General features: G+C 40.6%; 1 long non-coding RNA gene across 1 annotated transcript; it reads left to right on the forward strand.

Moving 5' to 3' along the window:
* The first annotated feature begins 6749 nt into the window (after window positions 1-6749).
* LOC116216374 lies at window positions 6750-10835 on the forward strand. Its single transcript, XR_004159042.1, has 3 exons — window positions 6750-6957; window positions 7416-7689; window positions 10735-10835. It is a non-coding gene; the product is annotated as an uncharacterized LOC116216374 (long non-coding RNA).
* Window positions 10836-11062: the final 227 nt, after the last annotated feature.

The following is an 11062-nucleotide window of genomic DNA, read 5'->3' on the forward strand; positions in this document are numbered from 1 at the left end:
GCTGAATCTTTGTTATGCAAATGTTTGATTAAAAAGAACTAAAACTGCTTACAATAAAATGCTGCGATTTGTTTCTGTTGGCCAAATTCACTTGTTTAGTGGTTCTGTATAAGCAGCGAGCCATGGGATGACTTTCCTTATTACCCTATCTAGAACTGGACAAAACCGCAGACTCCTCGCTATGGACCTTGTTTTCAAGTCTGCTGCACTCCAGTTTCACAGCTGAACAAGCTCAGTTTTAAGTAGTGCTTGTCCCCCACTCAGTTGTTCTTACCTTTGCATTGTGGTAAGGACAGATGGATTGGAGCCAAACTCTTTCCAAGATTGTGCTGTTTGTTCTGATGCTCAAACAAAGGGGCTGGACTCTTCTGAAAATGCTGGCTGTCTGCTGCAAGGGGTGCCTGGAATGTGGCAGCTTATGGAACCTCTTCTTTCTGTCTCCAGCTGTGCCTCAGAGAGCAGAACTTTGGTCCTTTTCTGAGAAACTGAAACAGCAAGCAATTCTCACTTACATCATTTTCACATAGCTTTGCTCTGGGTGGATAAGCAGTGATAAAAGGACTTGTTTTATTTTTGTGCCTTGACTTGAGTGATTCACTCAATCTGATGGCACCCACAAGACTTGATTAAACAGCTATGATTAAATAAACAACAATGGCTCCAGCCCTACATTGTGGTGCTATCTGCTGATAGCTGAAGTGCTATCTAAATGTTCTTTCATAGGGGTTTGCCAAAGTGCAAAAGAGGCCGTCTGAGAAATGCTGTGCTTGGGTCAATTTTTTAGCTCGTGGGTGCAGCGAAGAAACAGCTTGTCCAGTTCTAAATATACCCATCCTTGACAGACGTGAAATAAGTCCGCTGATTGAAATAGCTGCCTAGTTCCCAGTCTGAGATCTTACTGTATAACATCAGCGCTTGGCTGCCCCTCTGGTAAACTTGGAGAAGAACTGATTTCCATTTTGCTCCTTTTGAAATGAAAGACGTTTGAGGATTGTCATTCAGCAGGAATGTACCAATTCTAAGAACTTCTAAACAAGGCTCGCTTCATAATGAATGGCAGCAGGAGCCGGGATTTATGGTGAGATTATTTGGTTATATGTAGCCTGAAGGAATGAAAAATGAGCAGCCCGAATAAGAAATTTGTTGAATATCTTGGCAGAGAAATTAAGTGGCCCGATTTATGAGAAATACTGAGTTGTCTTTCTGCAGGCAGATTTGTGAGTGTGATTTTAAATCTGTGCCCTTTGGAGGGCAGCTCTTGGTGAGATATACACTGTACCTATTCCTTCTGGAAAGTGGTGGGACGTGTTTCTCTTTATATGGCCAGATGGAGTGCTTGGTGGACTGCCAAATGCCATAAGATGGATGCTGGTGCTTTTTTGCTCTCAGCCTTCCTGGGCTGGTGGATATGGAGGAAGCAAGGGCTGGCTGTCGGAGCACAGAGCCCTGGAAAGTGCTGTTGAGGGGACGGGTGAAGAACTGAAAGATGGAAGTGTTTGAGATCCCAAGGGAGACCAAGAGTCATTTTAGTGCCTTTGGCTTGGCATAGGCTGCTACATGGATATCCCACCCTGTTCTGTTTAGTGGTTGAGTGACTCCCTCTCCTAGGTGTCCTCCATAGACAAACATGCATGTGGCTGGTGTTGCCTGGAGGTAGGGACCATTATGTGGCTGGAGTAAGAGGTGGTGATTCCCAGCCAATATGTGTGAAGGTTAAGCATGAAACCATGGCTTTATTGAAGGCTATACGACTTATGTTGATGGTTTCAGTGGAATCTCCGATTTTCCTGTGATTATTTTTGCCCGAGTATATGTAAGGTGATGTGTATACATGAATCTAAGAGCTACAGAAAACTGCTTTTCACTGGCTAAGCATCCCAGAGTTGACCGTTTCTCTTAAATTTTCCATTCAGCTATCTGTACGAATCCTAGGTTGTGCGTGTGTCCAGAACTCTTGTTTTTGCCCACGTGAAGCTAACTGGATACAATGAAGTCACAATTGTTGCTTGACTAACTTCAAAATATGAAATTCAAAAACAAGCCCACAGCTATTTTTTCAAGTTCTAAAATAAATAATCATATTCCTTTTCAAATGAATCTCTCACCACTTCATATGATCTTGCAGTTCTGCAAGACACTAAAGGCTTTTTTCAGCATGTGCTAAATCCTGAAATCAGTGGAAGACGTAAGTAAAGGTAAGCATGTATTCGCACGCTTGCTGACTTGGGACAGAGCATCCACTGTTTTCCTGAATTGTGTCTTACGTTTCAAAGGAGGGGCCTTCGTTTTCCCTAATGGTTCATTTATATATTGCAATGTGCTGAGAGCTCAGGATAATCCCATTTGGAGGAAGAAGGGAGGAGGGCAGGCTACACTTGGGAAAGCTATTTTCAGTAGCTCTGTTTTCTCTAACCCCATTTTCCTCATTATGATCAGCTAATGCTGACAGACTGGTTTAGAGGAATTAAACCCCATTATATGCTACAGACAAGTCAATGAGACCTGGAGACAGACCCTCCTTTAACATAAGTAAAATAAAGATCCCCTGTGGCTTTTAATTCCTTTTGATTTAGTTACTTAATTGAACCTGCACTGTTCTTTCTTTGTAATTGATTACCACACAGGAAAGGTAATGAGACAGAAAACTTTATTTTCTCTCTGGTGATTTTTATGGTTACCGTGGAAATTTTTTTTTTCTGCTTCTTTTTGGGATGTAGACATTCTCAATATAGGCAAAGAGAAATCAATGTTAGTTAATTGAAGGCAGTTACATGGTTGGAAGATTGAAAGCTCTTTTGCTGCTGTTTTGTTTAGTTTTTGTTTTGTTGATAACTTAGCTCAGGTTTTTTAGAAAGACAATGAATTTTACTGTCCTTTTTTCGAAGCTGAAACTGTTAAGATTGAGGACATGATCCAAAACCCACTGAATAAATAGCTTTAGGTCATGCTTTGGATCCACATATTCAAGACATATTTATATGTATATGCACACACACACATACAAACAGATGCTTATCTGCTCCATGTGCAGTTTGTCAAAATTGGAATTAATCTCTGAGCAAAATAAGGATTTTTTTTCCCCAGATTTAAAGAAAAGCTGATACTTTCAATTTTTTAATTTCTTTTAAATCTAATTTCTCTCAGACTTTTCTTTATTTACTTGCCAAGCTTGTCCTTCCATTTGTACATGTTCCCCTTTCCATTTTCTTCCTTTTTATTATCCATCTTAGCTACCTTCTGCATGACAAGGGTCGCGTGGGCTTTCTTCACCCAGTAGCCAGCTAATGCACCCACCTTCTCCACCCATCATGAAGTTATGGATATTTCTTTATGATGCACAGAGCTGGCTGAGAGTTAAACAACTCAAGTCTGAAAATCTTTAGGAGTTGCCAAGTTTCTCCACCCCTTGCCTTTGTTCATACATCTTTTTGCCTTGAAGCAATTTTAATAAAGACTATGTAACAACATGGTGTTGGCATAGCATGAGCAGCATTATTCCATCTGTTTCTAGGGAAAATGTAAAAACATGTGTTAGTATAACATCGAGGCTCCAATTTTCAACAGTTAAAAAATCAGCAATACTGAAGTTAAATGCTGCTTTTCAAAGCTATTCAGCAATTTTCATTGCCTTTGTTTTTAGGAAGTCAAGTTCAGATGCTTGAGCACTCACTCTTCGAAACTAAGGCTCTGTTACTTATTTTGATTTAGGTAGCCAAAGTCCTTGCTTTCTGTCTGAAGGCAGAACTGTTATGTTAAAGAGTACTCAGTCTCTCGGTGAATGCTTGGTATTTGCAAACATTCATCTTAACTTCTATGAGAGCCTTACATTAGACAGAGGGCTTGAGGATGTTAATTTTAATACTTTGCTAGTCCTAGATTAGTATTAAAAAGAGCGTGAAAAGAAATATTCAGTGCTCTCTGGAATTCGGGCCTTACCTCTTTTTTACTTGTCTTTTTCTTTTTTTTCCCCTGTGAATTATAACAATATACCAGGCAGAGTTTTTACTGAACCTCACATTTTAAACAGTGATGATAGAATATCCTGTCAGCTCAATAGTGATGATTTATGCCAAAAGTCTCGTTTTAAGAGTAATGCTGGTGCAGTCAGGAAACAAAATGATGCAGCATGTGTCTTCCTGGCATTCATACCTAGTGAGAACAGCTTTCACTGCCAGCATTGCAAACTCAGAACAGTGTTCATAGGGAGATACTCACTGACAGAACAGCCTTACTGCATAAGGTGTAGAGCAGAGGTGTAATCCTGTACAAATCAAGCGACTGAAGAGCAAACAAGGAGAAAGCAGGTAACTGATACTACAAACAAGGAATAAGACATGAAATATGGTTGGAGGCATGAAAGTCAAAGGTACCCTTCACTGCAGTGACCATGAGATGTTGGAATAAAAGGTGGGAGAAAGGCAAAAAGCAGTACCACAACCCTGGATTTCATGCGAGCAAGCTTCAATCCCTGTGAGAATCTGCTTGGAAGAATCCTATGAGATATGGCCTGGAGAGAAGTGGGATGTGGGAAGGCTGGCTTCTCAAGAAATGTCCATCCCAAAAAGCATTGGCAGGGGGCCTTGCTCCTGGAAAAGCAAGGAGTGCCAAAATGAATTCAGACATATAAAGGAAGTATGTGATGAGGAAGCAGGGGTAGGTGACCTGGGAGCAGCAGTGTAGAGATGGGATTGTGGAGAGATAAGGCTGACCTGGAGTTGAATCTGGTGAAAGATGTGAAGGCCAACAAGAAAAGATTCTACAGGCATATAAGCAGTAAAAAGATAATAGGAGAAATATGGATTCATTGCTGAACAGGGCAGGGGAACAAATGATGTGGAGAAGACCATGGTACTCAGTGCCTTTCCTTCTTGCTCTTTCCTTTACTTGATTTTTTGGTAAAATCAGCCTCCAGGAATCCCAGGCCACTGAGAAGAGATAGAAAGAAAAAAAAGAAACTAGATGAAAGAAGATTAGATGGTGGTGGAAAAGAGCTAAATTGGGGAGCACTTACATTGGATATATGTACATCTGGGGGTTCTGATGGGTTACACTCAGGAATGCTGATGGTACTAAATGATGTCAATGCAATTATCTTTGAATGGTCATGATAACTGGCAGAGATTCCTGATGAATTGAGCAGAGAAAATATCTTCAACAAGGAAAATCTGAGGGACTGTCAGACAGTCAGCCTTGCCTCAGTGCCTGGGAAGGTGTTGGAAAACACTGTCCTGAGAATTTGGTTATTTCTGGACATATGAAAGACAAGAATGGGATCAGGAGTATTCAGCATGGATTTATGAAGGTGCAACAATGCTTTACTGACCTGATAGCCATCTACAATAAGATGAAGAGGTCTGGACCACATGATCTCTCTTTCAACCTCTACAATTCTGCAGCTCTGTGATTTGCTAGTCTGCTGCTTAAATAATCGAATAATCAGTTTACAGAACAGATACCACACAACAGGTGAGTCAGCAAGCATCACGACTCTCAAGTTTTTAACACAGAGTAGTGAATGATCCATTAACAAATCTTAGATAAAATATATAATAATTATGATTAATGATTCAAGCTACTCTTCCACAGCTTTCTTTGCACGACTGTGTACGAGCATCTATGGCCTTTAATTTGATTTCTTTGTCACTGTCCAGAAATGGTTGAATTCAAGTGACTGACCCTTTTAAAGGTATTCAAAGATATTCAAAGTAACAGTCAAACAGTTCAAGGCCTCTTTCAGGATGGTCTTTGAAGTGTTCATGTATTACATTTCACCTTAAAAATACACCTTTTTAATACATGTTGCCAAAAAGTAGTGGAGAAAGAAACTTGTTCTAAAGAAACATGATATCTATGCTAGGTATGGACACCACACTTTTCTTTGTGATAACGTTTGCTTGCAGTTACTCTATTTGATGCATGCAGTAAATTCAATATATATGGTACTGTGTACTCAGGCCCTTCAGGTAGCACAATTCTTTCGGCCGTAGGAAAACTGACTTTGGATGCCATAGAAGGCTATAGTGTGATGCAGGAAAATAACATTTTGCAGTGGCTACTGAGCTAATATGCTTGCTTGCAAATAAATCCAATCACGTGCTGAGAAACAGCTTCTTTTTCTCCTCACAGTTTCAACTGTATGACTCCACTTGTGCTTTGCAACATGGAGCCTCAGTCATCCTCTGTGAGCAGGCTAACATCCCCAGCAGCTCTGAACTGGCCATGAGACCAGTGCAGATCCAGCACACCAGCTCTTGGCAGAGTTTCCCTGTGAGGGAGGCCACAGGGGGGCCTTCACATCCTCCTGACCACCAGAGCCAGCCATTCTCAAATCTGCATTTTTTTTTCATGAGGTGTGACTCATCAGAGTCATCAAGTTGTGACCTCGTAAAAATGGCTTTTCTAGAGTGATAGAAACCACAAGATCCCATTACAAGCCATTTCATTTTCTGTGACTAATGGAAGGTCAGATGTAATCAGACAAGAGGAAATTCTTAACTCTTTCTCAGATTCCCTTTTTCCTCTTTAGCAGAAGCAAAGCTCACCAATAAATGAAATTCAGCTCAGATGGGTATTCTTTGTATACAATGTGCCAGTACCTGGTTACACAACAGAAGACTGCCTAATGTCTGTTCAAGTTTTGTTTTTTCCTCCTGCAAAAACTATTTGCTGCTTGTAAAGTATATTTTAGCTACTCTCAAAACAGCTTTTTTGTTATTATTATTATTCACATTTATCGTTTTACAGATCATTTAAGTGAACATGGTAGTGAGGAAAGTATCAAGATTACAGACTGGATTCCTGGAGCAGATGAGTAGACCTTCATGGCCAGACAACAGAACAAACTGACCAAGTCCATGTAGCCAACTCTGCAGTCAAAACCAAAGGGCTGGGACTCAGAAGGTTTCATTTGTTAATTTAACTGCGAGTAAATAAAGAAATGCTGTTGGCCTTATTAATGTAAGTGATTCAACATAGATTGACTCTCATACCTATGCAGAGCTCTTGTAAAATGTATGTTCATTGCATGCTGAAAAATGTAGGGGCATGAGACTCGTGAGCAAGGCCTGGAAACTAAGCTTATGGCTGACAGAAGGGGCAGTGCATGAATTGACAGACAGACTAAGGAGCAGCATGTATGCTTTGATCATAAAATACTTTTTAATATATGTTGGGGTCACTTTAACCTAGGACCAGACTAAATATATATGCAAGATTCTGTGGTATAATGGGCTCTGCACTGCTCTTAAAATTGAAGGAGGACGACTGATGGAATCAGAGATCTACACAGCCAAATTTTCACTAAGTGACTTTGAAGTCAGCATGAACATATGTAATATAACGCGAGCAATTATATACAGTATTTTTCTGCCTCTCTTCCTATATTACTTCCTCCATATTGTTATATCTATTTTCAGCACAGTGCAGGCCTGAGGGATAACGGCAGATGACTCATGGACCAGACACCAGTGACAGTGCATTACTTTGTGTCTGTTGGCCAAGTGTTATTGACTGAAATCACTGGCTCTACCTCAGTTCACTACAGCAAAGTGTCTGGTCTTGCTTGGATTTTCTTGAGAAATGACCTTCATTGTTCTTATCCACATTCTCACTTTATACAATCTTGTGTATGTGCCAAAGTCACCTCCCCTGCAAGGGCGGACAGATTTAGGGATGCTCAAAATGGCACAGGTAAGTGGGGTGAATTTTATTTTTTGAGTTCTTTATTTGTCTTTGTTAAGAAAGCTTCTAAAAAAGGCTTATAATTGCAGGTGAGGAGATAACTGTTAGCAACAAACGAGCATCTGTGCAGTTCCTCCCAGCCACAGTCTGGGGGAGTTTAGGAAGCTGTGTAACCACAGGGATATTTCTTTCCCAGCTCAAGTAGCTGATGTGCCTTTATAGGACTCATTTTCTGTAATTTTGCCAAAAGCTGTTTTAAAATCTTTACACGTGGCATGGACAAAAAGAAGAGAGGCTTTTAATACAGATGCCTGAACCCTACAGGTGTTGAATCAGGATAACGTGATAACATACATAGAATGTGATGTGGACTTCCTGCTGGACACTTGATATTGTGCCTGGCCTCTAGGTCACAAGGAGAGGTCCTCACCTGGCAGCACTGTCCTAGGCCTGAGAACCAACTTCCCTTTCCAAGCCTGGTGGTACAGCCAGCTGGGGTCACCCAACTGGTGAGGGCTTGCAGGTAGGGTAGTGAGAGGTATGGTAGTATGATTAGCTTGTGGCTGGACTTGATGATCTTGAAGAATACCTTCCAACCTGAGCAATTCTGTGATTCTATGATCACTCTGTATGGATTCTTGCCTAGGATTTTATACCAGCGTAGGCTATGCCGTCTCCAAGGACACGTTATGAAAGTCAGAAGATCATTCTCAAGTATTCATATCTTTAAATGAGCAAAAGTAAACAAAAAGAGCATTATCGGGGGACTGAGCTGAGTCTTGGAGGTCCAGCTCAGTCATGCTAAGAATCTACGTACCTGTCATTTTGCTTTAGTTTCATCAAATAAGGAAATGTGATGAAAACCAAGGAAATGAGCTGAAGTGACCCCTTGCTGGATTAATTGGACACAATGACAGATTAGAGACCCTGGTGGGCTCCCCTGCCTAGAACAATATACAGCTGATGTGTGTGATAAAACAAACAAATGCTTCCATCCTATAGATTTTACTGGAGTTCAGATGTTTCCTGCCTGTGACAAGTGATAAGAACAGATTTTTTAGGTTTCTCATTATAAAATCTTTCATAATGACATCTTCCATACAGTCATCAATAGCAGTAAAATATGTATCTCTTAGAAGCCCTAGAGACAAGCATACGAGTATTTTGATAAAATGATGACTAACTCCATTCCCTTCTCTGCGTGTTGTTATTGATCCCTTTAAAGGCTCTCATTTAATGACTTCCTTTCTGCAGTACGGGGGATCGCTGACTGGGCATTCCTTAGTAGTTTGGGTCTAGAGGCTATTTGGCTAAAGATGAATGGAGTTATATTTTCATTGGCTTGCTTCTGTTGTTTCGTGTTCCACTGCCTAGGAGTTTTTTAAAGAAAATCATCAAAGTGAATAATCTGTTCCATACTACAATTATAAATCCTGAGGAGAAAAGTGGGCTACATCATTTTATGTACAAATTGAAAAACCTTAATCTGTGGACACCAGAAGATATATCAAACTGTGCTAGAGGTAGAATTAATCCATTCAAACCCAAGCATAAAAAGGGGACTTCAGGTTTTTGTGAAACAGGGCTCAGATACTGCAGTTGGCTTTCTGCCAGGCTTTAGGCCACGTAGAAACTAACTTTTGCACAAAGTCTGTGCAACATATTGTGCAGTGAACCCTATATTAAAGTATCTATTCAAAATCCTGGTGCAAATATGGAGTGTTTGAAGGCCTAAAGTAATTGACATCCTGTCAGGAGCAAACATGGTGACAGTGTTAACACAAAGAATGTGAATTGGATCTTTTCCTGGGACACTGATTTATAGGGTTGAGCTGGAACAGCAGTAAAAGTGACTTTAAAATGATCTCACAGTAATGGAAGACTATGTGTTGGAATAAAGAGTATGCATAGCTTCTTGCACAATCATCTTGGAGAAATGAAACACATTTGGAGACTGCCTTAAACAATTATGTCCAAAAATCTTACCTTGCCTTGATCTTTTCAAACTCATTATTAATGCAAAAATGTGGGGAAAAAAGCTCATTATGATTCTGAATATTAATTTTTTACCTTGGCCTTTCAGCTCATGCGGGAAAATTGTATATGACTCTAAGGAATACTGCAATAAAAAACACAGCACAAGTCCAGAGTGAATACATCCATGAGACAGTGATGATGAGTTGCTTTTAGATTGGCATTAATCAGCTGCTCTGTGACAAGGTGGTTTGAGAGATGTTTGCTTCAGATCCTGAGGCCTTATCACTTCTTACTGATGTGAAAGTCAGTCCATGGTCCCTATTAAAGCTACGGAGCAGATCCCTGAGTCCGTTATGGCTTTGCGGTTCCCGAAGGACTCTTCCTCCAAAGCACAAACCCTGGGGACCAAATATTACATCTGGCTTGGTACTCAGCCTCCTGTTGAGTGTTTGTCTCATGTAAAGAGGCAAGGCCACTGAGATGCTTGGTGTCACTGTGCGTGAGACTGTTATCCTAGACATAAACACCAAACATGGGTGAGCTAAAGCTGTTCTAAACATACAAAGACCTAAACTATTGCAGACTGTGGGTGTGCTCTGTCCATCTGTGGCTTGGCAGAACATATCACTCACCACCACCTGAAGCTGACGCAATGCAGGTGCTCCTTGGAAGGACTAGCACATATGAGATCTTTGTTACTCCCTGCAAACACCCGTCGAACACCATGCACAGCAAACTGGACAGTTTATTTTTTTGTTCTTGTGAAGTGCAAAGGAGAACAGACATAGAAACATATATGAGAAAGATATTTTTCATTCTAGGTGGGCAGGTGTTAGGCAAGAGCTATAAAGTTGCTGTTTATTGGGAAATATGCATGCTGTGTATTTAAGTGGATGTTGGAAATGATAAAATCATGCTCTTCTCCTCTTCTTAAAAAATGTGGATAACATACTTAGCTGCAGAAATTATAGCACAGATTGGGTGCAATGGGGCATTGGCAGCATACTTTTGTACTGAGCCCCACTACTTCAGTTGCATTGGAAAAACTGAGAGCTTACTTACTTTCTCTTTTTGCAGAGAAGGTGTTTGGTTTGATCTCCTGCTTTTGCTTAACTGGCTAGCAAGAATTCAGAGTGAGCAAGTCAGCTCAGGAATGAGAAGGACCTGAAGAGATCAAAGTAACAGTAAGTGTCACAAAATTATTTTTCTTAGTATGTAAAAACAGCAAACGCCCCATTTTGTAACCTGGAGGAAGTGGGCTTCAGGCTGTGTTTCTCCAGACAGAAACAGGTACATCCTTTGGGGTTGATGTAAATTTGTACATGGGAACAATGCAGACTTTTTTTCCCACTCTTCACTTTATCTCATGTGGAAGATGTGGCTCTGAGAGTTACACTGGAGTGCA

Source organism: Meleagris gallopavo, chromosome 2 (genome assembly GCF_000146605.3).
Source record: "Meleagris gallopavo isolate NT-WF06-2002-E0010 breed Aviagen turkey brand Nicholas breeding stock chromosome 2, Turkey_5.1, whole genome shotgun sequence".
NCBI classification, from domain to species: domain Eukaryota; kingdom Metazoa; phylum Chordata; class Aves; order Galliformes; family Phasianidae; genus Meleagris; species Meleagris gallopavo.